This window comes from Arachis ipaensis, chromosome B09 (assembly GCF_000816755.2).
Source record: "Arachis ipaensis cultivar K30076 chromosome B09, Araip1.1, whole genome shotgun sequence".
NCBI lineage: Eukaryota > Viridiplantae > Streptophyta > Magnoliopsida > Fabales > Fabaceae > Arachis > Arachis ipaensis.
The window spans coordinates 10,330,354-10,338,922 of NC_029793.2; positions in this window are offsets into that span (position 1 = coordinate 10,330,354).

Here is an 8,569-nt window from a genome sequence, read left to right on the forward strand (position 1 = left end):
CTTTCTTCTCTTTTTCTACAGAAACTCCATCAAATCCATCCAAATGCTACCTGAAATAAACATAATTGCACATGACTCAAAGTAGCATCCATAGTGGCTAAAAGATAATTAATTCTTGATTAAAATCCACAATTTGAATGCAAATTCGCTAGGAAAAGATAGAAAAGATGCTCACGCATCACAACACCAAACTTGAATTATTGCTTGTCCTCAAGCAACCAAAGCTAATATAGGCTTAGGATGTAAATTTGCATGAGAAGTGAGTGTTCATTTAAACTCATGTCTCTTCTTAAAGTGGGGTTTACACACTGCAATCCTGAATAGTTTTGGCATCTCGCTCTCCTTTGAATCAGAGAGATGTCGCTGTCATTCGGAATTGGAATCCGGATAATATTATGAATTCTCTAATCTTTTTACTTCGGATTAATCCTTGAACACAACAAATTTCCTTTAATTCTCTTCTCTTTGGTGATTTACACCCTGAGCCTAACCGTGACTTTAAATGTTTTATCTCAAGCTTCACTTGACATAAAAATACCACAAGCACTTAACTAGAAAACTCTCTAAGTTATGATTTTTCTTTCAATTACTCCAAGACAGTGGTGCTCAAAGCCTTGAGCATACTCTGCTAAATGTACTTGATCTCGACTCTTAGTGCTCTATCTTAAGGATTACTTGACACAATTACACCACAAGCATATGACTAAGAGAACAACTCTTTGAGCTTTTAATCATGTCAGACCTCCCTAGTCATTGATGCTCAGAGCCTTGGACCTTGCTCTTATTTTTCTTTTAGTGTTTCTTTTGCTTCAAGGATCAAGCTTTTGTTTACTTTAGAGAATTCATAATAGTTTTCTAAATTCCTGTTCTTCATACATCAACATCCTTTGATTCAAATTCAAATATGCACTGTTCATGTCATGCATTCAGAATCACAAATAATACCACCACATTTAAGTAAATAAGACTACTCTTAAATATAAACTCAATTTCTCATGCAATACATCACTTCTTTTATTTTCTTTTTAGATTCAAGCTCAGTGAGTGGTACATGAGATAATTATTTTTTTTAACTAAAAGCAAATAACAGAATGAAACTAAATCTAAGAATTGAAAGTACTAAAGATCATGTAGGCAATCAAAGCAACAGAAAATAGAAGACAACAACATAAGAACGAAAGGAAAAATAGAATGAAAGGAACTCAAACATCTCAGTTATGCTGGTGGCTATCTCATTCCTCCGGCTGTGCTCCTCCAACACCAAACTTAAAAGTTTGTTTGTCCCCAAGCAAAGAAAAACTCTAGGGTGTCAAAAATTCTTTTTAATTGCTCCTATTCCTGTTCTAATCACTATGTATGACCAAAACACATGTAAGACAAGAAAAATTCTAAAAAAAGTGAGATAAAGTAATTTAAAACCAGAACTAAAATAACTATAATGCTAAAATCAAAATAACTATAAAATTAAAACTAAAGTAACTGCAAAACCAAGGATACTAGTAGTTGGGTTGCCTCCCAACAAGCGCTTCTTTAACGTCATTAGCTTGACGGTCAGTTCTGCTAAGGTGGAGGTTGATTATAGTGCTTCAATTCCTCCCCTCTCACTGTGAATCTTCTCCCTTGTCCCCATGAAGTAGCTCAATATGCACAAGAGAGAGGATTCTGTTTACTGTATAAGTTAACACTGAAATACTAGTCAACACCACCTTCATTCTTGGGGAGAAATCTTCAGTGGAAATCTTTTTGTTTCTTCATCCCCTGGGTACTTTCTTCTTTTTGGGAACCTCCTCATTTGTGGATGATGCATTCCCGACACCAAACTTAGGTTTGATGTCAGAAGAAATTGTATTAATTGTCATCAAAGGAGGTTTGATCTGCAGATTCTGTTGTGCATTATCAAGCGGTTCTTGAAGGTTTGAATTAAGAAGCCCAGTCTACATTCACCTCTCTTCTTCACCTGCTAAATGTATATCTTTGAAGACATGAAAGACCAATTGCTCATTATGTACTCTAAGCACTAATTCACCTTCTTCCACATCAATCAGAGCTCTTCCAGTCGCTAGGAATGGTCTTCCTAGAATTATAGAGGTATTCTCATCCTCCCCTGTGTCAAGAATCACAAAATCTGCTAGGAGGAGGAACTTACCCACTTTGACCAAGATGTTCTCCACTAATCCATATGCAGGCTTTAGAGATTTGTCTGCTATTTGTAATTCTAGTTTGAGTAAAGTATCGTTTTTGTCCCCAATGTTTGGGGTAAATCCTATTTGTGTCCCTAACATTTAAATCATCCTATTTGTAATCCTAACGTTTGTAAAAGTGATTCAATGTTATCCTGCCGTCAATTACACATCATGAACGCTTTAGTTTAAATTTTAAAAATCTCTTCTTGATGTTAGAATACAAATGTCTGGGGTAGAATCGATGATCCACTCCGAAAAATAGCTCATCAAAAGTTGAAACTAATTCCTACAACATTTACATAATTCACTTTTCTAGGGATATAATTGAATCTAAACACAAATAGTAGGTATAATATTAAAATCAAACACATCCAAGTGAGACCTAATTGAGAATGAATACATTCAAGTGAGAATAATTGAAAATATAATCTGATTTGTTAGTATAATTGATAGTAGGATAACATTGAATCACTTTTATAAATGTTAGGGATACAAATAGGACGATTTAAACGTTAGGGACACAAATAGAACTTACCCCAAACGTTGGGGATAAAAACGATACTTTACTCTTCTAGTTTATATGCCACAGAAACCCTAATTACCCAAATATAAGAGGTTTATATGTCACGTATCCCGTTAAGTCCAGATAATTAGAAATTTAGGAAAGATTATTTTCAAGCTGTTGTTCAAGTAAAGAGCTTTTCCAAGTTATACAAGAAGTCAATTACAACCAGGGTCATACTTTCATTCCACTCAGATTTATAAGATAAAGAACGAAAATAATTTTTGAAATAAAAATCAGTATATGAATTAAAATAGAAAAATAATAGTATCAATCCATACAATAGATAGAGCTCCTAACCTTAACAGTAGAGGTTTAGTTGCTCATGGTTCAGAGAGAAAACAAGGATTCTGTAAAACTGTAAAGTGCGGAATAAGGTCGAAGAGAAGAGATCTTGATCGAAGGGTGATTCTTTTCTCTTTTATATCTAATCCTAATTAATGTAAAAATATATTTTCTGAAATTAAATAATATCTTTTCCTAATTATAAATAAAATAAAAATTTAATCAAAATTAATTAAGAGATCTCGTGCTGGCTCGTTGAGGCATGGGAACCACTTCAAGTTGTTGAACCTGGCGCCAAACTTAGGCTGGGCCAAGTTTGGCGCCACTCCACCCGTGTCTCACATCATGCAATTCTTCAACTTGGCGCCAAACTTGAATTTTTCCAAGTTTGGCGCCACCAAGGCAGCGCAAAAAAGGGGAGCTTTTTAGTGATCATGGCGCCAAACTTGGAGAATCCCAAGTTTGGCGCCACCAAGGCCATTCAATCTGGAGAGAAAGTGTATAATATTATATATCGTTAGAAATCTCTGAAAGTTAGTTTTCTAATGCCATTGGAACTGCGTCAATTGAACCTCTGTAACTCAAGTTATTTCTGTTGGAGTGCATGAAGGTCAGGGTTGACAGCATCATTCGCTTTCTTCTCTTTTTCTACAGAAACTCCATCAAATCCATCCAAATGCTACCTGAAATAAATAGAATTGTACATGACTCAAAGTAGCATCTATAGTGGCTAAAAGATAATTAATTCTTGATTAAACTCAACAATTTGAATGCAAATTCACTAGGAAAAGATAGGAAAGATGCTCACGCATCACACACCAACCTAATTCACATATATGGCACATTTATACCCAAAATTCAATACCTAATATACTCAATTAAGGAATTAGCTAAGGTTCTAAAATTCTCACCTTACCCAAGCGTCATATAAGTAAGAGTGAATATTTTTCTCAAGCTAATCGGGTCCTATAACATCAAGAAAGCAAAATCTCACCACCACTTTAATAAATTTCGAAAATGGAAAGGGGTAGATCAACTGGGGTGATAGAGTGGCTTACCTATAAAATTGTTCTGATGGATTCGTAGAGCTCGACGCGGTGAACGCATGGCCGCAATGTAACAGCCCAGACCACTCGCTAGTACGATATTATCCGCTTTGGCACGCAAGGCCTCACGGTTTTGCTTTTGACGATAGGGATGATAGCCGAAACCCCCCACACTCACTCGTCAAAATGCGTCATGCTAGGGAGAGGTATCCACACCCTTATAAAGACATGCTTTGTTGGTCTGGGCTGTTACATTATGGTATCAGAGCCAGAGCCCGGATCGATGTGCCAGCGAGAGTGCTAGGCTCCCTTAGGGGGTGGATTGTAAGGTCCCACATCGGTTGGGGAAGGGAACGAAGCATGCCTTATAAGGGTGTGGATACCTCTACCTAGCATAACGCATTTTGACGAGTGAGTGTGGGGGCTTCAGCTAGCATCTCTATCGTCAAAGACAAAACCGTGAGGGCTTCTGTGCCAAAGCAGACAATATCGTGCTAGCGGGTGGTCTGGGCTCTTACACGCAAACGGTGCAGCGATCGGAGTTTGGAGCAAGAAGTTATGGCAACTTGAATGGAGGACAAGGGTTTTGTTTTGTTTCCCCTTTCCTTGAATTACTTCAGCTTGTTCCTACTGAATGAGGAGGAAGAATGGATCTTCCTTAAGTGTGGGTGGTTTTGTGGGTTGGGCCATGGCCCAATACAGACTCGGTTTAATCGGTTTGGCTTGTTCGGTCTAATTTTGGGGCAAATTCTTTGAAATTAGTGTCAAAATTCTTGTTTTAATTAGCTCTATCCAATTAAACTATAAAATTTGTATTTCTAGTTTTTTATTAAAAATTAATTTATTGGTTAATTACTCGCTAATTTGTGGGGTTTACACTTTAAGTTTAAGACAATTAATATTTATGTACAATTTTTATTATAATCAGTTCTTTTTAATGCTTAGTATTCAAGTTTTCTGATCTGCTAAAAATGTTTATACAGATAAAGATCAGATTTAAGATTCATTCTAGTTCTTTATGTGGAGAAGTTGCCATTGAAGTCAAGAGAGTCCATTCAAGCTGAGTTACTATACCAACTTTGTTGAAGAAAAATGAAGAAATTGTCACCCTTAGGCTATAGTATTATGGTATTTTAAAAAATAATGATGATATAAGTAAAAGTAGTTATGACCTATACTAGTATTATGTTATTTTGCAATGATGATATAATGTGATTGTGGATCTTACAACAATTTTTATAAGTCAAATTTGATGGTAACTATTTAATTAGTTTTCTTTAGTAATTTGATTTAGATAGTTTAGGTTATTTATTGACACTAAAAAAAAGTTGGGACTAATTTCATCCATGAGAAAAATCTATTGTAAATAAAGAATTATATATTACAAAAAATTATTGTCAAAAGTCACAAAAGGCAATGGTGTTAAAACCGTTGACAAAGACAACTACAAAATGGTAATGGTATTAAAACCGTTGTCAAAAAATGACACTAATGACAATGCTTTAAACTGTTGGCTTTGTGAATAATAACATTACAATTGTTTAAAACCGTTGCCTATCCAATTATGATTTTAAACCGTTACGTCGTGAAAGAGAACGGTTCTAAACCGTTGCCTATTCAGCAATGATTCTGAACCGTTCTTTAAAAATTATTGTCAAAATCGTTATTTATGCCAGTAACTATGGTAACGATTTTTTTTATTGTCGTTGCCTTAGATAAAATGTCGTTGCCTACAAATATTGGTAACGGCTGCATATACCACAGGTCTAAAAATTGTTGCCAAAACGTTATCTAAGATTTTAAGAATGATTTTTATATCTATACCAACAATTTTTAACCGTTGCGAAAATCTTTATTTATTGTGGTATATTAAAAATGTGTCTCCATAACGAGTCAAGTAATGCCACATAGGTATCCATCAACTACCTAGCAATTATGCCCTGCTACTAGGGTTTTTCAAAAAGTGCTCTGCTAGGGTTTTGAGGTTAATCCTTATTAAATTTCTGTGAGTAAATCTCATACGATTTGATCATGGCAGCATCTGCTGCATTTCAGGGGTTAGAAGGAGCATTGGAGGTACTGGAGGAAGACCAAATTATTCAATTTGGGGAGGAGGATATAAAGGAAGGTTTGGAGAAATGTACAAGAAGTCTAGTTGGGAGATTAATGGCTGATCGTAAGTTTAGTGCTGGTACGTTAGAGGCTGCTCTACTTGCAATCTGGAGACAGCCGGTGGGCTTCAAAGTTTTGGATCATGGTGGCAACGTGTTTCAATTTTTCTTTGAAAAGGAGATTGAGATGATTAGGATTGAGAATGGAGCCCCTTGGCTATTTAAAAATTATATTCTCAACCTAAAGAGATGGAAAGGAGAAGATTCAATGGTGGAAACTGAATTTCTAAAAGTGCCTATATGGATTCAGTTGTGGGGTTTACCGGAACATTGTAAAACGAAAGAATTAGGTAGGAAGCTAGGGAGAGTGATGGGGGAAGTGATGGATGTTGACTTATTTATTTTAAGAGGAAAAGAGGAGCAAATAGTTAAAGTGCAAATTGGGTTGGATGTTACAAAACCATTGCGAAGATCGATGAAGATTGCAGGGGGAGATAAGAAGGTGATTGAACTGCAAGTCAAATATGAAAAAATAGGAAACTTTTGTTACTATTGTGGATTCTTGGGACACGAGGCTCGCGGATGCAGCAAATTCTTTGAGGATTCAGCGGCAGGGAAGGTTGATGAAGAGAAATGGGGGCCTTGGGTCAGAGCTGAACAATTTGGAAGGATGGTTAGCTCCCAAAAAGAGAACCAGAACCCACATTCTGACCAACAGTCAGAGAAGAAAAACCAAAGAGATAGAAAACCAACTCCGTTAAACCTGATTAAAAGCTTTGCAAGTCTTTCAGTTAATGAGGCTAACACGCGAAAAGGAGTTGAGGATGATGAGGTGGAAAGTGGAACACAGAAAGAGAAGAGGAGGATTTTGGGCCTTGCTGATCAGCCAGTTCAGGAAAAGCAATATAATAGTGAAAAAGTAGCACAGATGGAGAATAGAGAAGAAAATTCAGAACAGAATTATACCTCAGATGGTATACTCTCTTTTAGTGCTTCAGCCAATTCACCTGAGATCAAAGGAAAACTCAAGTTGAGTTGGAAGCAGATGGCAAGGAGAGGTAAAATGGGCAACAAGGTAACAGGGGTTAAAAGGAGAACAAGGGAAAAGGAGGATATGGCAGCAAGTAAGAAGCATTGTTCGATAGAAACAAGTCAAACTGAGAAGGGGGAGGGTGCCGCCCAACAATTGGCACCCAAGGATTCATGAAGATGACAATGTGGAACTGTCGGGGTTTGGGGAAACCCCTTACAGTTCACAACATTAAAGGGATTGTTAAATCCCATTCCCCCGAGGTATTGTTTCTCTGTGAAACCAAAAACAATACCTCGCATGTGGAGAGGGTGATTAAGGATGTTGGTTTCTCGAATTTGTTTTGCTTGGACCCGATTGGACATGCAGGAGGGTTAATGGTTGCTTGGAAGGAGGAAACGAAGGTGCAAATCAAAGCTTTTGAATCTTTTCTAGTGCACTTTGCATGGGAGGATAGTCAAAATGCAAAGACATGGGAAGTTTTTGCTGTGCATCTCCACACAGATGAAACAATTAGAGAAGCGCAGTTCGGACAGCTACTTCAGATTATGGATACTTCGGGAGAGCATCGATTGGTGGTAGGAGACTTCAATGCTATAAAGGCCCACCATGAGAAGGAGGGAGGGAGGATGAAATCAGCATCATCCATTCAGAAATTCAATGATTTTATTAATAAAGCTGAATTGGTGGATATGGGATATGAAGGCAAGAAGTTCACATGGAGTAATAGGCAGTTCGGAGGCAATTTTATTCAAGAAAGACTAGACAGAGCACTTGTGTCGACGGAATGGAGAGCAGAATATCCAAACGGTTTCGTGTCTCATTTGGATGGTACAGGATCTGATCACTGCCCCTTGCTCCTTAATTCAGAAAAGGAAGAAAGAAGGTCAAGAAGAAGATTCAGGTTCCAAGAGCGTTGGTGCGATAAAGAAGAGGTATCAAATATTGTTAAACATGCTTGGGACTTGGAAGTAGTGGGCTCATCCATGTTCAAATTGGCTACAAAACTAAAACATTGCAGGCATAAACTGTATGAATGGCAAAAATCAGCAGATTCAAATTCAAAACAGCAGATCCGAAGAGTGCAGGGGAAATTGGAAGAAGAAAAAGAAAAAGGAGCAGCTGCAGATGGCACAGTAATAAGGATATTGGAGGCTGAGTTAGCAGAGAACTTGGAGCAGGAGGAACGATTTTGGAAGGAAAAATCTCGGGTGCAATGGCTAAATTGGGGTGAAAAAACACAAAGTTCTTTCACTCTAAATTTCAGTCAAGGTGCCGGAGGAATAAAATCCAAGAACTCGTAGATGACAGTGGTAATGTGGCCTCTGATCAACAAGGTATTGCGGCTGTAG